General features: G+C 33.7%; 8 non-coding genes across 8 annotated transcripts; all 8 read right to left on the bottom strand.

Moving 5' to 3' along the window:
* Positions 1 to 9,072: 9,072 nt before the first annotated feature.
* Positions 9,073 to 9,207, bottom strand: LOC124923168. The gene has a single exon (XR_007098178.1). It is a non-coding gene; the product is annotated as a small nucleolar RNA snoR77 (small nucleolar RNA).
* Positions 9,208 to 9,283: 76 nt separating this feature from the next.
* Positions 9,284 to 9,379, bottom strand: LOC124923151. The gene has a single exon (XR_007098162.1). It is a non-coding gene; the product is annotated as a small nucleolar RNA snoR1 (small nucleolar RNA).
* Positions 9,380 to 9,389: 10 nt separating this feature from the next.
* LOC124923105 lies at positions 9,390 to 9,472 on the bottom strand. Its single transcript, XR_007098124.1, has one exon. It is a non-coding gene; the product is annotated as a small nucleolar RNA Z159/U59 (small nucleolar RNA).
* A 10,931-nt stretch (positions 9,473 to 20,403) lies between these two features.
* On the bottom strand, positions 20,404 to 20,539 carry LOC124923173. Its single transcript, XR_007098182.1, has one exon. It is a non-coding gene; the product is annotated as a small nucleolar RNA snoR77 (small nucleolar RNA).
* A 76-nt stretch (positions 20,540 to 20,615) lies between these two features.
* LOC124923145 lies at positions 20,616 to 20,711 on the bottom strand. The gene has a single exon (XR_007098158.1). It is a non-coding gene; the product is annotated as a small nucleolar RNA snoR1 (small nucleolar RNA).
* An 11-nt stretch (positions 20,712 to 20,722) lies between these two features.
* Positions 20,723 to 20,805, bottom strand: LOC124923104. The gene has a single exon (XR_007098123.1). It is a non-coding gene; the product is annotated as a small nucleolar RNA Z159/U59 (small nucleolar RNA).
* A 125-nt stretch (positions 20,806 to 20,930) lies between these two features.
* LOC124923074 lies at positions 20,931 to 21,029 on the bottom strand. Its single transcript, XR_007098095.1, has one exon. It is a non-coding gene; the product is annotated as a small nucleolar RNA Z103 (small nucleolar RNA).
* A 912-nt stretch (positions 21,030 to 21,941) lies between these two features.
* Positions 21,942 to 22,040, bottom strand: LOC124923099. The gene has a single exon (XR_007098118.1). It is a non-coding gene; the product is annotated as a small nucleolar RNA Z103 (small nucleolar RNA).
* Between the last annotated feature and the right edge of the window lie 412 nt (positions 22,041 to 22,452).

Raw genomic sequence — 22,452 nt, 5'->3', positions numbered from 1 at the left:
GTTAACCAAAGAGACAACCGATTCATTTTATGATCGGTTTGAGAGAGCCTGGAGGAGGAGAAACTTCAATCCCCCTCGTGAAGTCAATCCCCGCGCCCGCTAAGTTACTCCTTCCTGCATTCGGTCGTTTTGCAGCATGTACCGGATGTATTCTTAACCAACTCAAGTTTGATCAAATCGGCTTCATCCATGTCACTTTCGGTTTTATTTGTGTTTTTCTTGACTTCATCGTTCCCGTATGCCATTTTCGGCATTGTCTCTACCATTTTCGGTTTCTATCTAATTAATATCGGTTATGTGTTAAATGCATTTAATGAGATAATCCCAATTAATGAGATAACTCCCAACCACCCGCATATTTAATATCCAACCGAACTGGTTACTTCCCAACTAACATTTACCTAGGGTCTTGCAATTTGCCACTTCCCCATGCGCCTTGAAAAGGTAAAGATTCCTTTCCTTAATAAAACAAAACTGACCATCAATGCTCAGATTTTTCCCTCCAAAACCGATCCTATATAAGGAGCCGTTCTCTACTCATTTTATCACATCCGAAAGTACAAAATCACTCTTACTCTTCTTGAATCCTTTCTCTCTCTTTCAATACCGAAATCATGCCGAGCAGAACTCTGGGAAACTTCCTATGCATCGATTTCGAATCTTGCACGGACATAAGGGATTGCACCACTAAGCAGAAATTCATGTATGACTCCCTTGCTGAAACCGGTCTTCAACCGTTTCTTGAAGAGGCCGGTCCCATTCTTATAGATGATGTCAAGGCCTTCTTTCGAAGCGCCTGCATCAGAGGAAAATACATCGTCTCGACTGTCAGAGACCACACATTCTGGATCGACGAGGATGAATTTTCCTCACTCTTCGGTCTACCCGCTGAAGGTTTCTCTGACTTCCCGGCGATTCAGGACCTTGCGGGATCTGAAACCGCACAATACCTGTCGGCCACCTCCTCTCCGGTGGAACACTTTGGTCCAAAAACCCAACTTGACAGTCACGGTCAGCTACTACTCGAAATCGTGACCTGGTCCATTCTGTGTCAATCACCTAATGAACGGTATTCCAAGAACTAGCATTTAGCCCGTGCATTTGCACGAGTAATAATATAAAAACCGTGAAAAAAAATTATGGATAACATTTTTTATTTTATTTTTAACCGTTTTAAGTTTATGGGTGAGTCAACCCACAATCCGACACAAGTATTCATTTACTCAACATCATTATATATTAGTTAGTTAAAAAGTTGAACTTATATTAATATTAAAACGTCCCGCGTTTATCAAATTTGGTGTTGAATTTAAAATATAAAGTCTTTGTAGCCTAGTTGGTTAAAGAGTTGTACTTGTTTTGTTAGGTTGCAAGTTCGAAACATACCTCTAGCATTTTTAATTTTATTTTTAACCGTTTTAAATTTAAAGACGGGTCAACCCACAATCCGACCCAAGTATCCAAATTAACCACAACTCTCGACCCCGGCAATCCGGACACTTTAAAAATTAAGCATCATTATATATATATAGATTAGTTTGTTAAAAAGTTGAACTTATATTAATATTAAAACGTCCCACGTTTATCAAATTTGGTGTTGAATTTAAAATATAAAGTTTTTGTAGCCTAGTTGGTTAAAGAGTTGTACTTGTTTTGTTAAGTTGCAAGTTCGAAATATACCTCTAGCATTTTTAATTTTATTTTTAACCGTTTTAAATTTAAAAACGGGTCAACCCACAATCCGACCCAAGTATCCAAATTAACCACAGCTCTCGACCTGGCAATCCGGACACTTTAAAAATTAAGCATCATTATATATAGATTAGTTAGTTAAAAAGTTGAACTTATATTAATATTAAAACGTCCCGCGTTTATCAAATTTGGTGTTGAATTTAAAATATAAAGTCTTTGTAGCCTAGTTGGTTAAAGAGTTGTACTTATTTTGTTAGGTTGCAAGTTCGAAACATACCTCTAGCATTTTTAATTTTATTTTTAACCGTTTTAAATTTAAAAACGGGTCAACCCACAATCCGACCCAAGTATCCAAATTAACCACAGCTCTCGACCCGGCAATCCGGACACTTTAAAAATTAAGCATCATTATATATATATATAGATTAGTTAGTTAAAAAGTTGAACTTATATTAATATTAAAACGTCCCACTTTATCAAATTTGGTGTTGAATTTAAAATATAAAGTCTTTGTTTAAAGAGTTGTACTTGTTTTGTTAGGTTGTAAGTTCGAAACATACCTCTAGCATTTTTAATTTTATTTTTAACCGTTATAAATTTAAAAACGGGTCAACCCACAATCCGACCCAAGTATCCAAATTAACCACAGCTCTCGACCCGACAATCCGGACACTTTAAAAATTAAGCATCATTATATATAGATTAGTTAGTTAAAAAGTTGAACTTATATTAATATTAAAACGTCCCGCGTTTATCAAATTTGGTGTTAAATTTAAAATATAAAGTCTTTGTAGCCTAGTTGGTTAAAGAGTTGTACTTGTTTTGTTAGGTTGCAAGTTCGAAACATACCTCTAGCATTTTTAATTTTATTTTTAACCGTTTTAAATTTAAAAACGGGTCAACCCACAATCCGACCCAAGTATCCAAATTAACCACAGCTCTCGACCCGGCAATCCGGACACTTTAAAAATTAAGCATCATTATATATATATAGATTAGTTAGTTAAAAAGTTGAACTTATATTAATATTAAAACGTCCCGCGTTTATCAAATTTGGTGTTGAATTTAAAATATAAAGTCTTTGTAGCCTAGTTGGTTAAAGAGTTGTACTTGTTTTGTTAGGTTGCAAGTTCGAAACATACCTCTAGCATTTTTAATTTTATTTTTAACCGTTTTAAATTTAAAAACGGGTCAACCCACAATCCGACCCAAGTATCCAAATTAACCACAGCTCTCGACCCGGCAATCCGGACACTTTAAAAATTAAGCATCATTATATATATATAGATACCTACAATCTCATGACCAACATTCTTTGCAAATCGGCCATCAACTGGTCATCGGTCATATGGGAAAACTTAAAGAATATGGTGCTGACCAAGAAAGGTCTCGGGTATGCACCGCATATCAGCAAGCTGATCCTTGGATACCGACCAGAGTTCGGACCGGGTACACCGGCCTCCTCTTCAAACATCCTCAATAGTGATTCGACAAGAGAACGACTCTGGAGAATGTCTTTTGAATAGGCTATACTTTCCATTGCTTATGTATGCCTATCTCTGTACCGAATCTTATAATCGGTTTTTTTCATCTGCTATTTCTTGAATTCCATTATTACTTTAGTTTAAATGACAGTGTCTTCTCAATTCTTTGAAAATTTATTTAAGTAACCGATCTTCAAACTATGACCGCGTTCCTATCCGGTCTTATAAAATCTGCTTAAAACTATTAACACTCTGATCAATCAAAATGTCTGGTTAGACTTAGAAACCGCTCAATCATTCGGCCTCAAAGAAAAGAATGCGTCATCCATGACATAGGCAAAAGGATTTTGAAGGGAAATCTCCCGCCCAAAATTGCCGCCCCCAGTTTTCGCCTTACCGCCCACAGTTTGGCGACTTTTCACTTTGGAGGGAAAATTCCCGCCCATTAATGATGGGACGGTTGGGCTTCCAAACCGCGTCTATAAAAGGGACCCTCGGTCATTTTCTTTCATTCTCACGCGAATTCACTTTCTCTCTCTAAGCTGTCTAACCCTTTTTGAAGCGGCCATCTGAAGCGGCTATCTCTCTCACTTTCTCAAACTCTTTAACATGGGTCGTGATTCGGCATTGTTCAAACTCTACTCTCAAGTGGATTTCGAGGAAATCCGGCTGAATGGGACGACCGAGGCGAAGAAAGTTATTGACCGGCTGATTAAAACCGGTCTGGGATATTTCCTAGGCGGTCCTCACGTAATTTATAAAGATACGGTCGAAGAATTCTTCAACACCGCAATCATCGCCTACGACAGGATCATCGCGACGGTTTGCGGTTCCCAAATCGAGATCACCGAAGCATTGGTGGCCGAGAGCTTGCATCTCCCAACAACCGGCCAGGATGCAACAGCAGAAATAGACCATGACACCTTTGAGGCGGCTTGCCACATTTTATCGGCAACCACTGAGCCGATCACAACATCCGGGAGTAAACAAATGCTGAGGCCGGAGTATATCCCGGCATGTGACATTTTCGCCAGGGCGATACTGGCGAGGGGAGGAAACTTCAGCAACCTTACCAAAGACAAAATCAAGATGTTGATCGGTCTGATGGAAGGAAAAGAGGTCAACTGGGCAAGATCAGTGTTCGGCAACCTCATGGACATGGTGAAACCGGACTCAACCCGGTCGTGGGGATACGCCGTGCCCCTCGGTAAGATCTTCCTCCACTTGAATCTCAACATCGGTCCAGGTGTTGCGGTAGCAAAACGTTGCCTCATTAGATCGAGGCAATTCCTTCAAAGAACGCAGCCGGCCTCCAGTACCACAGGTGGCCGAAAGAAGAAAGCCGCAAAGAAAGATGCCCCGGCAAAAGCAAAGACCGGAGGAAAGGGGAAAGAAAAGATAACCTTCGTAGACCCACCACAACAAACAGAAGATGAGGAGTGGGCCTCTGGGGAAACCGACACGGATAGGACCGATGATAGAACGGTCAACGACGACGATCAGTCGGCTCGAAGTCCAAACGATGCCGAACCATACACCAATCCTGAGACCACCGAGGGTGAAGACGGGGTTGATAAAGTAGCCAATGATGAAGGCTACAACACGGAGAGGGAGGAGGCCGAAGAAGCAGAGGCCGATAGATTAGCCTAGAAAATTTTTCAGGGCATTAACAAGCGAGACGAGGACGTTATAGACCTATATTTGGAGTGGCATGAGCACCGGTTCAGTACAAGATATAAAGAAATCCTACCGAGCTTCACGCAAAAGGAATGCATCGACAGATTGGAGGAAGTAGAGGACCTGATGTTGCGCCTCACAAAATCCAACACAATTCAAGAGGTACAAAGCCGAACCTGTCTCCTGATACCGAGAAGCCAACTTCGGAAACTAAGAAAGCGCATCCGGAAAATTAAGGAAGAGTATAACAAGGGGGGATCGGTGGACACCGTAGCACCGCGGGTGTTAACAAAGCTTGCAAAAGGCAAATTGGAAATACTTCAAGAAATAGAGCGGCTGGAAGCAATATGCAACCAAAAGCGAGTGCCGGTCTATACTGCTCCGGTAATCGAAAATTTTCCAGTTAACTGTCCAACACCTCCAAGGGAGGTCGAGGTACCGATATTGGAGGTTGAGGTACCGACCTTAGAGGTTGAGGTACCGACCTTAGAGGATGCGGCACAATTAGAACCTCCAAATGAAGATGCTGCATCGTTAAATCCCGGTGAAAGAGCCGATCCAGATCCCACAGAGCACTCACCTCCCCCACCACCGGAAGTCACCGCTTCGGACCCTCCTAAAGAATGGGCTGCTGAAGAATGGGTTGAGGATCGACTTCAAAAGCTTGAAGCATCCATATCAGAGCGGATCGATGACCGCGTACAAGAACACGACGTGTCCAAGCTTCAACCATTCAAGGATAGATGCAACAACATTATTGATTCGGTCCTGAAGTTCACCGACGTGACAAAGCAGCTTTTGGATCAACATCAAGCACGACTCTCAGAACTCGGCGCCGGACTGTGGGAAGAGGCTGGTGAGCGCGAAAAATGTGTTCAGCGAACCGCAACTCTGGAGGATGTGACCTCCAACTTAAAGAAGGATTTCGAACGGGTTGACACGACAATTAACCGGGTCTCAGTACTCGAAAAGACAAACGAGAATCTCGTGGCCGAAGTAAAGGCACTTACCGAACAGATGGCCGAAATTCTAAAGGCTAAGGAGAACGCGGACGCCGCGGCTATAGAGGCTGATGCTCAAGTGGCTAAAAGGGTCCAGGATGCGCTGGACGCCGAAGCTAGCAAAGATAAAGAGGCGCCGCTATCGTCTCAACTGACCGAAGCGGAGGTGGAAGCCGCACGAATTAAAAAGGCTGGGGCCATATTCCCAGGGTTTGCTGAGAAGATGGCCAATCGAGCTGCGGAGGATGCCGCACGGTTTGAAAGGGAGGAACGGAGGCTGAAAGCTTTTGCAAAGGAAAATGAGAAGAAGAAGAAGGCGGCCGCCTCCGTTTCAGCACCGAAAAAGAGACAGAGGGAGGCTCCTAAGAAAGTTCAGATAGCCGAGATGTTCAATGAAATCTCTGAACCGGTCACTACGGGTACTTCGCAGCAAGCCGACCTAGTCGAGGACGAAGTCGAAGAACAGCTGCGGTCCCGGTCTAAAAGGCAACGATCCTCCCAGCAGACCAGGCAACCGCAACCGAAGAAAAAGAAGAGTGCCTATGACTTCACAGACTCTGAATAGGGACTATCCTTCTTTTTCTTATTAATCTTAGTGTCTCTATATGTCTTGTCTTTTCCGGTCATCTATAAATACATATAAAGTTATTTTTGAATCCGGCCTTATTTTGCATTTCTACTTAGTTTTGATAATTTTAAATAAAATAATCAAAAAGGGAGAAATTGTTAGATAAAAGATAAAGACTCTTCCAAAACTTCTCTCTCAAAATTTTTCGAAAATTCTCTAAGTCTTTTTCAAAAACCGGCCAAACAAAACAACCGGTGTACGGTTGCAAACTTACATGATTTTGATAATTTTAAATAAAATAATCAAAAAGGGAGAAATTGTTAGATAAATTCAGACCGGTTCAAATAAACCTAACTTAAACAAACTTCCCATGCAGGAACAAGGAACCGGACCGGATGAACAAGAGAACTGACTGAAGAAACCTAACCGGTCTAGCTACCAAACCGATCAAGAGTTTTCGGAACGTGACCGCACAAAGGAAGGATCGGTCAAAGCTCAAAACCGGAATCATCAAACAGCCGATCATCCACAAGACAAGAATAACCGGAAGAAGTCCGGTTACATCAATACCAAAAGACATTCGGCCAAGTCAAATGACCGACCAGTACAAAAAGACAATTTGGGTATCTGTTGAGAATGATACCAAAGGAACAGACTGAATACTTCCATATCCATGCAAGTCTGAGGAAAGACTGTAGGCTGCAGAAAACAGTACTACCGGATCCTTCTACTTCGGGATAAGCCAGAAAGGAAATCTTCAAAGTACAGACAACTGTCCAAACAGACAGTGCCTATATCAAGTAAAAGACAAACCCGGCAGGCTTGTCCTACACACCGAATGAACAGACCGCCAGGTCTGAGACATAATGCCAGGTCTGAGGTTGACCGTCAGGTCTGAGGAAACGACCGTAGGTCTGAACCTCTGAGACACTGAATCATTGCACCGCTGATCAGCCAATCAGACTCAAGGCAGTGAAATATGACCGTTGGCATATTTCACCTATAAAAGGAGGCAGTTGCAGAAGAGTAAATGCGGGACATACATTGAGATAACGAGCGCTAAGAGCATTTACTACAAGTAAAAAGAGTGTGCTGTTTTAGAAATCCTAAGTGTTAAAAGTTAAAGTGTGTTTTACAATTTCGGTGTAAAATGTAAGAGTGTTATCGAGCAGGAAATAAGTCTCGATCGACTTGTACTTGTATTCCTTAGTGAATATCCTTCTCGCGGTTTCGAGAAGAAGGGGTGACGTAGGAGTTTTATCTCCGAACATCCATAAAATCTGTTGTGTTATTTACTTTCTGTCGGCTTCATTATATAACCGACTTTACACTAACCATACCGAATATCCAGATTACCGAAACCGACCCACCATCTCCAAACCTTCATCATCCGAAACCGACTGTGCCTATCATACAAGCGTGCCGCTTCAACCTGAAAGCAAACCTCTTCCGCGCTTGAACCTAGTTCAAGGGTTTGTGACAGGTTGTGTAGTATTGAAACCCCGGTGTTAATCTCTAATCGGATTAACCACCACCCTACGAGTGAGAACCGCTAACCGGTCCAACCCCCGGTCCACCAGCGGCGACCTAGATCCTAACAGATATCCCTACTCAAAAACTTAACAAATCTCTTAAACTTGATCCAGCATTACGTATTCCGATATGGAAATATTCTTTTAATAAAATGGATGAAATTAGACGAGCTTATATAAGATGGGGTCATATCAACCTATTAAGGATGAGTACCCGTCGACCAAATTTGAAAATCAAAATCGACGGTTCCAAAGTCATTGGTTTAAGAAATTTACTTGGTTAGAATACTCTCCTTTGAAAGATGTTTCTTTTTGTTTTCCATGTTTCTTGTTTGAACATAAGCAACCCCAAAAACCTACATTTACAATAGATGAATTCAAATATTGAAAGCGAGTTAATGATGGGGATAGATGCTCTTTTGTTATGCATATAGGACGTAATATTTCACCACATAATAGGGCAGTTTAATATCTTGATAATCTAATGAATATCCTTGTCATATTTACAAAGTACTGAATGCATAGTATTCAGATGAAAAACAAAATAACAGATTACGGCTTACACCAACTATTGAAAACATTCGGTGGCTCACTTTGCAAACGTGTGCATTAAGAGGGCATGACGAGTCTCCATCTTTGAATAATCGTGGAAATTTTATTAAAAAAAACGGAATATAGAAAGTTAAATCTAAGATGCAAGTTGGAGTCAGCCCAAGGTAATTTTTTATCCTAGATCCGCCCTGGCTCCAACTACTAATACAATCTTCCATAAGGCTGAACTCCAATGTATGTGTATTGTTTACTTAATGTACTTTTCCCAGGTAATTACAGAGCACTATGTAGCTGTTAAGTTGTCTATTAATTTAAACATGATAAAGTTGAAATTCGGAACCCACTTTCAAAATGATCAACAAAAGGAACAAGTATGAAGTTTGTTTTAATCAGATGGCAAACAAACATAATTTTAAGAAAATAATTGAGACTTGCATCATCTTTTGTCCTCAACATTTGTACTTTGCACAAGTTTGAGTGCAAACATACCTGTGCATTTGGATAATAGATACATAACATGTCTTTTTTCTGAAGAAACAGGATGAAAGGGTGATATAAATCTAATATATGTACTTGAACTTACTAGACCAACTTCATAGATGAGAACATCATCTCAGCAGGTCTGAAGAGTTAAAAGATTCAATGTATGAACAGATTAACACCTCCCTCTCTACTTTTTATATCATGAAAGGGGGTTGCCTGAATTTCCATTCAATTTCTTAAAATAATCAATCTTGACTTGAGGAGTGCAACTATTTATTTAGAATAAACAGACTAAGCTCAGAAAGTTGCTTAATTTGTTCAAAGAAGAGACTCCATTAGAGCCAATTCTCATACAAGAGGTGTCAGAAATAAGCATCAATCATCTTTGCATACTCTTACATACTCTTCAGTTCAGGTCTCCATAATTATCAGCATGGTTTGTCTCAGGAGAAAGAAAGTTTTTAAATTAACATCATCAGAGATCCAACCCAAGAAGATCTTTAAAGAAAAAACTAAAAAATAAAATAAAAAAGATGTTTAAAGAGAAAAGTAAACAAAAAAAAAATAAAAATAAAAACAATTCAAATCAGTTAGATTGACAAATTGAAAACTAAGCAGTGTTCTTTCTAAAATATTCTAATGGATAGAGATGGATATATTGGGCCTATGTATTTATTAAGAATATATTGGGCATTTATTTATTATTTATTGATAATACAGTTAATCAATATTTAATAAATATTATTTATAAATAATATATATATATATATAAACAGTTTTTCAAGAAAATAAATTAAATAATAATAAAACATTCATAAATAGTCAATAGTCAGAAGTTTGGGATAACCTATTTAAAAATAAATAAAAATAAAAATTGTTTGTGATTTTTATTTAGGTTATTAATTAAAAATATATAATTATTTTAAATAAAAATATTATGATTAAATAACATAATAGTAACTGGGATCACCTAGTCAGGTTTTAGGAGAACGATTGAAACTATTTTGTGATGTATTGTTTTTTCGCTTTATAAACCAAACCATTTAATGAATAATTAACGAATCAATAAACTCAATCAAAATAATTTGATTAATATAATTCTCCAGGTTAAATTATTCTTAAAATAATTGAATATTTTAAATTAACATCATTAGAAATCGAAGAAGAAGGTGTTTAAAGAGAAAACTAAACAAATAATAAAATTGAAAACAATTCAAGTGAGTTAAATTGTCAAATTGAAAACTAAGCACGGTTCTTTCTAGAATATTCTAATGGACATAGATGAATCAGAAGATTTTGTTGTGACTCTAATATTCACAACAATGAGAATTCTACTGCCGATATTGTTGAGTTGGACTAGGGCTGAAATAGAAGTGGTTATATCTTTTAGGGCTATTTTATAATTTTAAGTCTATAAAAAAGGTTAGAATTTTCAAGGAGAGGGTATTGTATATTTGATATTCTAATTTCTATATTTTCTCTTTCTAATTACTAGAGTCTCGCTCCTGGTAACCCTACTCCCAATTTATAACCCTAACCCTAGACTCCCAATTTCTATTAAATCTGTTTTTTATCAATCTATTCTTCTATTCAATTTGTTCTTCTACCTATTATGTTCTTATTATGTTCTTCTACTCATTCTGTTCTTCTCTATCTATTCTACGAAACTATTATTGTGGGATTTATATCGTGATTGACAGGGAGATCACGGCAAGTGGTATCAGAGCTTACGATTCTCGGACTTCCGCTGAGAATGGTGAATTCACGTAACAAAAGTAATAAAGAGATGATCCAAAATCTTACTGAACGCATCGAGACGATGGAATCACAAATTAATGATAAGTTCCAGTTACTACAGCTAGAGAATCTCAAAATTAATCAGAATATTGATGCGAATCAGATTGAAACTTCTCGTCACTTGAAGATTATGCAGAAAGATAGCGCTGAGAAGTATGAATCTATAATAAGAATTCTAGAATCCAAGAATTCGAACACAAATAATAAATTAACCGAATACAAAGGAGGATGTTCAAATACACCTCCACTACAACCGAGATCTGGACATGGAACAACTCCTTATGAGAGAGATAGTATTTACAGAAGGCTAGACAAACAGACGGTCAAACAAAATTTTGGAACAACTGAGACTCCTATTAGTAATCGGAATCAAACTACAGGTCCTAATTCGATACGGACTTCGGGAGGTATGTCAATTAAGCAACCACAGATGGATCTGGACAAATTTGATGGTTCAAACCCTAGGGATGGATCAGAAGAGTCAATAAATTTTTCGATCACTTCACCATGCCTGAAGAAGAAAAGGTAAGCTATGTGTCTTATTTTCTTTCTGGTGAGGTTGATGTGTGGTTCTATGATTATCTGATAGATCATCCATTACAAAATTGGGAAGAATTCTCTGAAGAAATGTTATTGGCATTTCAAGAAGAGAGACATCAAAATGTGATAATATAATTTAATCAGTCGAGACAACCGGGAACTTGACTATATTTATCAATGGCGAGAGATAAGAGCATTGGTTGCAACTAAATGCCTTCCACAAAACGACGAATATTATGTGAAGAGTTTCATGGGAGGCTTACGACTTGAATTGAAAGAGGTTTTAAATATGGCAGGACCAATGACATTAGATCGGACAATAAAGCTGGTTAAGGCGAAGGACGAGTTCCTCGAACCTCTTGGTAAGGAAAAGAAATTGTTCACCAAATTGTCAACTCAGACCCCAAATGTAATACAACCAAAACCTTCATGGAGTAATAACCAACAAGGTACGTTTAGACCAACTATTAACGAAAATACTACTAAAATACCAGTTAGAGATCTCACGTTTACAGAAATGAGAGAAAAACGTGCTAAAGATATTTGTTTCAAGTGTGACGGAAAATATTTCAAAGATCACGTTTGCCCAAATCGTCATCAGCTATTCAATATTGAAACAATGGATGACGAGATAGACGACTAAACTTGCTCAAAAGAAAACTAAACATATAAAAAAAAACTCATAATAAGCAAAAAATTGAAAAAAATAATATCTACAATCTCTCTTCCTCCTCTATTAATCCGGACATATTTGTAATTATTCTTCATTTTATTTACATTCTAATTCTTCCTCTAATTCATCAAATGCATTGAGAATGAAGCTGACATATCTCTGAAATTAAATTTCCCCGGAGGATGCATTTCGATCGGACACGGATTTGGAAGATCTCAAACTATTGGTGGTAGTAGTGAGTAGTGGTCTCTACCTGTTAAGAAAGGGAGACACATGTCAACCCAAATCTAATTTCCCGAAGACCAACTTGTTATACGCAGGGAGGATGATGATAGAACAAACATTTATAGACAGAGAATTCGAGGAAGACGGTGACGAGGAGAGAAGACAGAAGAAGAGAAAAACAAGTTATCTTCTTTTTCTTTTTTCTTTTGTAGATTTCTGAGTTCACCAAAGATTAAGTGGAGATTAGAGATCCTATGAAAAAGAAAAGGGTTTGGCTTGGTACCTTCAATTTAGCTAAAGATGTTGCTCGAGTATACAACGATGTTGTTCGATCCTTGTGCGAAGCCAAAACCAAGACTAATTTCTCAAACAACGTTGTAAAAGTTATGTCAAAATGATTCATTAATGCTTAGTTATAATCTTTTTAGATAGTTAAAATGTTTTAATAATTTGTTATAACCATTATTAATTAATTAGGAGTGGTTATAACTATTATTATATTATTATGTTAATTAATACTAATATAAAAGTTGAGGTATAATTTGTGTCTATATTTTGTTGAGAGACTTATTTAGACTAGGTGGGAGTTTTTTAACCTATAATGGATTTATGACACTATTCATACATAATAAAATATCACAAGTCCCCCATCATATTTTTCTCTCAATCTTGTGTTCATTGATTTCTATTTAATTTTCTTCATAATCGTTTCTGATTATCTCATCAGCATCATTTCTTAACCTTGATTTTGTTAAGTTCTACATGGTATCATAGCCAGATTGATCTACTATGATTGTTAAATAAAATCAAGATGGTGAATATTGGCGAAATATCAAGCAACTCTAACCCTAACTCTGCTTAAAATGTTAATACATCGATCAACACTTCTCATCCTCAACTGACACATCCAGCAAAGAGGAAATAAAACAACGATCCATTGGTCATTCATCCAACATATCATACAGGGATAACTTTAACTATTGTTTTTCTCACTAGAGAGACCTATTACAGATGGTGTCTTAGCGTCCAACTTGTCTTATCAGGTAAGATAAAAATCAGATTCATAGATGGATCATTCATAAGGCCTACAGATCTAGAAGATGTAAGGCAGTGTGGAATCGTTGACTCTATGGTTCGTTCCTGGATGATGAATATGATCGACATGAGGCTTTAAAGAAGGTTTTAATAAACTAAAATAAGTTGTGATCTCTGACTAGAAATTAAATCAAGATACGAAGGAAACAACGGTCTAAGAAAGTATTATCTCCAAAAGAATATTATCATACTACAACAAGGATCAAATGGCCTAGAAGAATACTACTCTAAGGTTAGACACATGTAGGATGAAATGCTTAGTTTGAAACCACATAGAAGATGTAGGTGTAAAGGAACTAAGATATACTGCGATGAATATTTTCCGGAACTTGAAATGATTCAAGATGACAATGAGAATAAGTTACTACAATATCTGATGGGACTTAATGATCAGTATGAATATGTGAAAGATCAAATACTAATGCGAGAATTATGACCTATTGTTACAAGGTTTTTACAATGTTGCAGAATGTGGAAAAAGAAAAGTTATCTAAGAAATGTCAATTAAGACAACTCCATGTATGCAAGAGAAACAAGAAGTAATTCAGACAGGTCTAAGTCCAAGAATCTTTTGTGTTTTCATTACGGAGGTAGGGACCATTTGAAGGAAAATTGTTTTAAGATTATTGGTTATCCGTACGGTTAGAAACAACCTAAGGAAATAACAACAAGAAAAAAGAGGAAACATAAATACAATCAACAATGCTTCGTAGTATGTGTATTGAGATGCAACTCTTGAAAAATACAAAATGTATAATGATTTTTTGAAAAACATGAGATATGTCAAAGGAAAAGGAGCAGCCAAAGCATCCTCAAGTGGTTGCAGGTAAGTGTTCTAAACTTATATCTCATTCATATACATTTTTTGAGTTTAACATGAGTAGCATCAACTTAGTTAAAGATAAAAAAAGAATGGTTAATAGACTCAGATGCATCATGTCATTTATGCAATAGCAAGAATCTAATGATAAACATTAGGAAATTAGAGACTCCTAGACTTATATTTAGTTATGTCAAAATGATTCATTAATGTTTAGTTAGAAATGGTTATAACCATTATTATGTTAATTACTACTAATATAAAAGCTAAGGTATAATTTGTACTTATATTTTGTTGAGAGACTTATTTAGAGTAGGTGGAAGTTTTTTTACATGTAATAAATTTTTGACACTATTTATACATAATAAAATATCACAAATCCCCATCGGGATTTTCTCTCATTCTTGTGTTCATTGCTTTCTCTTTAATTTTTTTCATAACAGTTTTTAATTATCTCATAGCACCATTTCTTGACCTTGATTTTTGTTAAGTTCTACAACGTCGCTAAACTTTATAGGTTATAAAAGTCTTATAGGATATTAATGCATAGGTGTAGTTATTGTCAAAGTTCCTTATGGTGAGGGAGGAGGTGATATTGATGATAGTGCAGAAGTAAATGATGTATTTAAACTGCAAGGTAAACTTATGTAGCAAATTTGATGGTGAAGAATGGATGGCTGGATCAGAACCAGAGGAAGGACGTTTATGCGGGAAGGACGTTTATGCGGGAAGGACGTTTATGCGGTGATTGCGGGAATTGCGATGAAGGAGATCATGGATATATTTAAAAAATAACCATAACCAATAACCTATTCAACTTATACTAACCTATATAATTTGTATCACATATCAAACACTATATTTCCATATTAAAATTAATCCAAAAATAATAATAACCATTTTGAATAGAAGAAAATATTTTTTTGAATTGTAATATTATATAGACAATTTATTGGGTTTTTTTATTGATAATGAATTAAATATAAATATATATATTTTTATTTTGAAAAAAAGTTAAAAAGATTTAAAATTAATTAGATCATAATAAAATATCAATAACCATGACAATGACAAAAAAAAATTTCACTATTCCAATTAAAAAAAAATGAGACTTTAACTTTGAATAAAAAAAGGAAATAACAAAAATAATTATAAAATACCAATTAAATTTAAACATTCATGAAAATCTATCTATCAATCCCACAACAATATGAATCTAAGATACATGAAAATAGAAAAAGTCTCCAATCCGTCTAAAAAAATATAAAATGCTTACCGATTAAAAAAGATTAAGGGGTGAAATTTGAACAATGACCACCCCTAGACAAGGCAATTAGGTTGATAATGAAATAGAATTTCATAATGTAATATCTAAAAGCATATCCCCAACTTAAGGAGTCCATGATGTTGGAAGATAATATGAAGACAACTGTTCAATCATCGGCTTGGAAGTAGAAGAAAAACACCATTTTTTGGCTTCCCACCACCGCCCTTTTGTAGGGTGATGTTTCTTGACCATGCAAGATCTTCTGGAAACTCTGTTATTGACAATATGTGATTTTGTGTAAGAAGAACATTCATATTTCTCTTCTTATCAGATTTCACCATATTGCAATGAAGAAACCTAAAAACCTATTTTGTAACTATACTTAAAATGCATCTTTTAGCCTAAACTTTGTATTTAGAGTCTAAGGGAAGACAGACATTGGCATTTGGATAATTGATAGATAACAAATTTCTGAAAAAGACATAGAAAGATATCTCAAGAGACACTTGGGGTATATACTTTTCATTATTGCGAAAGGGAGTTTAAATTTCCGTTCAATTTCTTAAAATAATCAATCTTAAGGAGTATAATTATTTAAAATAAACAGACTAAGCTCAGAAAGTTGCTAAATTTGCTTATAGAAGATGATAGATTCATAATTTTGTGACACAATTTTTTTTCACCTAACACTAAACAAAATGAAAAATTAATAACAAACATGGACCTGAACTATTTTACAAATGTTAGAATACTGGTAGTTTAGGCATTGTGTTGCCATTGCTACAAACTGCATCCTTAAAAAGAAATTGAGTTAAACTTTTCCATCATTTAGCATATATTCAGGTGATACTTGGTATGTAGTTTTTAACTCAGGAATGGGAAAGAGAATAAAATGAAGTGTTTGGATGATGGGTTTCATTCTAAAATGTTGATTTGATTCCAGGATAATCAGGAATCATTCCTTCATCATTCCTCTCTGAATTTGGAGGAATGAATCTCATTCCAATGCATTTTTTCTCCAAGCATCAGCAGCGTACAAGACCTCTGCCTTCTTATTTGGTCAAATCTATATTCCACCTCAGCAGAAAGCAGGCACACATTGTACTTGGGCAAAACACTCCAATGCTTACGCCCGTCCTCTTGTCTAAATAATTTAAAAGTGAATTTTATATTATAGGAAATTTTGAAAATTTAAACCCGTGTTAATATAATTAATAAAAAAATATATTAATTTATTTAAAATATATATTTATTAATTAAATATATAAGTAATATTCCTATATTATATATAGTAGAGGAAAATGTGAGAATTTCACCTTAAAACAATGTGTTAATATAATTAATAGAAAAATATATTAATTTATTTGAAATATATATTTATTAATTATATATATATATATATATATATATATATATATACCTGATATTAAATAAATTGAAATATAAAATATTTTTATTATTTAAAATATATTATAATATTAAAAACATTACAAGAATAAATTTGAGAATATATAAATAATATTCATGCGCCGGAAATGCTCTAATGTTCAAAATCTCTGACATTCTCTCTCATAATTATAATTATAATATTATCTACATTTTTTTCTTTTATAATTATATTAGAACGTTCTTTTATAATTAAAATAATAATAATGTTTTTTTAATTTAATTATTAAAATAAATTATTTAAAATAAAATATAATAAATTAAATAAATTAAAATTTTTATAATAATTATAATAACTAATAATAATAAAATTATATTTATATAATTAATTAACATTTTATATATTAGTAAAAAATTATAATAAATTAATTAAATTATACAAACTTAAAAATAAAATAATAATTTTATATAAAATAATTATTTAAAAAATTAAATATAAAATATTTTAATAAAAAATGTTATTAAAAATATTATGCAATGTTATTGTATATATTATTAAGTAAAATATTATATTATATTTAATTTGATTAATTATTAATATTTAATATTTTAAATACTTTATCTTATTTGATAAATAATTTTTATTTATAAATAAAAAAATTAAATCATTAAATTATAATTAATATAATAAAATATTAAATATTTATATTTTATTAAATTAAGATACATTTCAATATTTTATATATTTTAAACATTTATAATATAAAAATAACAATATTTTGTATTTTTAATTAAATAAAATATAATAATAAAAAAATTAAAAAAATTAATATAATTCAATTACAAAATAATATTAATAATTTTTCTCTAATAAATCTAAACATTATCAATAGAAATAGAATGGAAATATCCAAAGGCTATCAATGAGATTGAGAATGATTAATACTCATAAACAAATAATACACTTCTATCAGTCATACACATTCTCATTCCACACATTTATCAATCTTATTCTTATTCCGATACATAAAAAAAGAAAAAGTCAACCATCCGTCTAAAAAAAACATAAAATCTTTACCGATTAAAATAGATTAAGGGTGAAATTTAAACAATAATCACCCCTAAAACGAGGCAATTAGGTTGATGATGAAATAGAATTTCATAATGTAATATAAAAAGCATATCCCCAATTGAAGGAGACCATGATGTTGGAAGATAAGATGAAGACAACTATTCAATTTTCGCAGAAGAACATTCATATTTCTCTTCTTATCATTCATAATTCTCTTCTTATTAGATTTCACCATATTGCAATGGAGAAACCTAGAAACCTGTTTTTGTAACAATACTTAAAATGCATCTTTTAGCTTAAACTTTATATTTTGCAAGATTCTAAGGGAAGACAGACATACATTGACATTTATAGATAACAAATTTCTGAAAAAGACTAACACTTGGGGGTCATACATCTAATACATGATGTATGAATAGACTAACACATCTCAATCTACTTTTTATTATCGCGAATGAGAGTTGTTAAATTTCTGTTAAATTTCTTAAAATAATCAATCTTGAGGAATATAATAATTTAAATAAACAGATTGAGCTCAGAAAGTTGCTAAATTTGCTCATAGAAGATGATAGATTCGTAATTTTGTGACACAATTTTATTTCACATAACACTAAACAAAAGGACAATGGTATTGCCTGAAAAAAACCATTGTCTGAAAAATTAATAACAAACATGGATCTGAACTAGTGGTAGTTTGGGCATTGTGTTGCCATTGCTACAAACTACCTCCTTAAAAAGAAATTGAGTTAAACTTTTCCATCTTTTAGCACATATTCAATATACAGATAAATCTTGTTTTATTCTGACGAGGTTTTTATTTGTCACTGAGTGACAAAAAAAGTATGATATAATTATCTTATAGAAACAAGATCAGATAGATGAAAAAATTAATAAAAATATAACTTAATCAATATTTGAATTCTCAACTAATTAAAAAAAAAGGTAATTGAAACAACGACTTAACAACTTATTTGCACAGTTATTGTCACTTTTAAGATAAAAACTACGTTCCAATTTAAGATAGCACAAACTAAACAAGAAGGTTAATAGTAACAGAAGAAAGAAGGGTTGAGTTCATTCCATTAGGAAGAAATAAGAATCGACTAGCCATCAGCTACTAACTATTAATCTATTCTTACTGCTAACACTATAATACTACTAATACAATCTTCCATGAGGCTGAACTCTAGTGTATGTGTATTGTTTACTTCATGTACTTTTCCCAGGTAATTACAGAACACTTTGTAGCTGTTAAGTTATCTAAGATACATAAAAATAGAAAAAAATCACCATCAGTCTAAAAAACATAAAATGTTTATCAATTAAACAAGATTAAAGGGGTGAAATTTGAAATATGACCTCCATTGGACGAGGCAATCAAGCAGTCAATCCTTGTTGATGATGAAATAGAAATTCATAATGCAATATATAAAAGCATATCCTCGGCAGAAGGGGGCTATGATGTTGGTCGGCTTGGAGGTAAAAGAAAAACACCATTTTTTGGCTTCCCACTACCGCCCTTTAGTAGGGTGATATTTCTTGACCATGAAAGACCTTCTGAAAACTCACGAAATGACAATATGTGATTTGTGAAAAAAAAAGCAATCATATTCCTCCTCTTATCAGATTTCACCATACTGCAAGTATTAGAAAACTAACCGGATGGTATATAATCTCTATGGAGAAACCCTGTTTTATAACCATACTTGAAATGCATCTTTTAGCCTAAACATTTGTATTTTGCAAGAGTCTAATGGTAGACAGACAGACATTGACATTTGGATGATTGATAGATAACAAGTCATTTGAAAAAGACATAGAAAGTTAGCACAAGAGACACTTGGGGGTCATACATCTAATATATGTATGAACAGATTAACCTTCTATCTCTACTATTTTAGTTCAATTTCTTAAAATAATTCATCTCGAGGGAGTGTAATTATTTATAATAAACAGACTAAGCTCAGAGTTCATAAAGTCTATCTTGTATTCCAATCTAAGACAGCCCAAACAAAACAAGAAGGTTAAAGTAACAGAAGAAAGGAGAGGCTGAGCTAATTCCATTAGGAAGAAATCAGAATCGACTAGACACCAGCTACTAACTATTAATCTAATCATACTGCTGGTATTACATATTGATTATCTAACTACTTCTAACACTACAATCGCTCCAACTACTAATACAATCTTCCAAGAGGCTGAACTCCAATGTATGTGTATTGTTTACTTCATGTACTTTTCCCAGGTAATTACAGAACACTATGTAGCTGTTAAGTTGTCTATTAATTTAAACATGATAAAGTTGAAATTCGGAACACACTTTCAAAATGATCAACAAAAGGAACAAGTATGAAGTTTGTTTTAATCAGATGGCAAACAAACATAATTTTAAGAAAATAATTGAGACCTGCATCATCTTTTGTCCTCAACATTTGTACTTTGCACAAGTTTGAGTGCAAACATACCTGTGCATTTGGATAATAGATACATAACATGTCTTTTTCTGAAGAAACGGGATGAGAGGGTCATACATCTAATATATGTACTTGATCTTACTAGACCAACTTCATAGATGAGAACATCATCTCAGCAGGTCTGAAGAGTTAAAAGATTCAATGTATGAACAGATTAACACCTCCCTCTCTACTTTTTATTATCATGAAAGGGGGTTGCCTGAATTTCCATTCAATTTCTTAAAATAATCAATCTTGACTTGAGGAGTGCAACTATTTATTTAGAATAAACAGACTAAGCTCAGAAAGTTGCTTAATTTGCTCAAAGAAGAGACTCCATTAGAGCCAATTCTCATACAAGAGGTGTCAGAAATAAGCATCAATCATCTTTGCATCTTCTCTACATACTCTTCAGTTCAGGTCTCCATGATAATCAGCATAGTTTGTCTCAGGAGAACGAAAGTTTTTAAATTAACATCATCAGAGATCCAACCCAAGAAGATCTTTAAAGAAAAAACTAAAAAAAACCTAAAAATGAAAACAATTCAAATCAGTTAGATTGACAAATTGAAAACTAAGCATGGTTCTTTCTAGAATATTCTAATGGATAGAGATGGATCAGAAGATTCCTGGCTTGGATTTCTCAAATAAATGAGAATAGCGCTCGATAATTTCAGTTTCGATCATCTGGGGAAAAATTCATCACATCCATCATCTCAAATCAATCTCTATATCAAGCCAGATACATTAAATGAGAAAAACTTCATACATGAATTGGATGATTCCTGGCTTGGATTTCTCAAATAAATGAGAACTTTCAGCTTCGATCATAGGGGGAAAACATCAAAGAAATCGAAACAGATATATAACTTCAATTAGGCGGATCAAAATGAAGAATACATTCGCAAATCGATAAATAAAAATTGCGATGTATAATGGAATTCGAAGAGCGTGTTGTATATAATGTGAGAGTGGAGACTAACCTAATTATGTGAAGATAGAAAAAGAGGCTAATGTTTTTAAATTATTGGGCCTCCTGTGTATTTATTGAGAATATATTGAGCCTTTATTTATTGATAATACAGTAACCACTAACCTAATCAAAATTTTATAAATTAATAAACAAAATAATATATATATATATATATAAACAGATTTTCAAGAAAATAAATTAAATAATAATAAAACATTCATAAATAGTCAGAAGTTTGGGATAACCTATTTCAAAATAAATAAAAATATAAATTGTTCTTGATTTTTATTTAGGTTACTAATTAAATATATATAATAATTTTAAATACAGTAACCGGGATCACCAAATCAGGTTTTAGGGGACGATCAAAGCTATTTTGTGATGTATTGCTTTTTCACTTTATAAACCAAACCATTTAACGAATAATTAACGAATCAATAAACTCAATCAAAATAATCCGATTAAAATAATTCCAGGCTAAATTATTTCTTAAAATATTTGAATATTTTAAATTAACATCATCAGAAATCAAAGAAGGAAGTTTTAAAGAAAAAACTAAACAAATAATAAAAATGAAAATAATTCAAGTAAGTTAAATTATCAAATTGAAAACTAAGCACAGTTCTTTCTAGAATATTCTAATGGACAGAGATGGATCAAAAGATTCCTGACTTGGATTTCTCAAATAAATAAGAACTGTGCTCGATAATTCCAGCTTCGGTCATTTGGGGAAAGCATCATCACATTCATCAAAGAAATCGGAACAGTTTAATAATCTTTAGGCCGATCGAAATGAAGAAACATTACAAAATATGAATAATCATCACATAAATAGAAGATCGATGTATAATAAAAACCGAAGAGCATGTCATATATACTGTGTGAGTGGAGAACTAACCTATTTCGAAAAAGAGCTAATAACTTTTAAATTATTGGGCTCTATTTAAGGGGAATATATTGGCCTTTTATTTATTTAAAATATAATAGGCCTTTACTTGAGCCTTTCTCATCCTTCAACAATGGACTATATAAACTTCCATAATAAAGATAAAATAAAGATTGATTGCATTTATAATCTGGTTTTTACTTGGAGAAGTTTTTTAAGAATGATATTTGGGTACTTTTTTTAAATAAAAATATAATTATATATAAATCAATGATA

This window comes from Impatiens glandulifera, chromosome 1 (assembly GCF_907164915.1).
Source record: "Impatiens glandulifera chromosome 1, dImpGla2.1, whole genome shotgun sequence".
Taxonomy (NCBI): Eukaryota; Viridiplantae; Streptophyta; class Magnoliopsida; order Ericales; family Balsaminaceae; genus Impatiens; species Impatiens glandulifera.
This window is presented reverse-complemented; position numbering and strand designations above follow the sequence as displayed.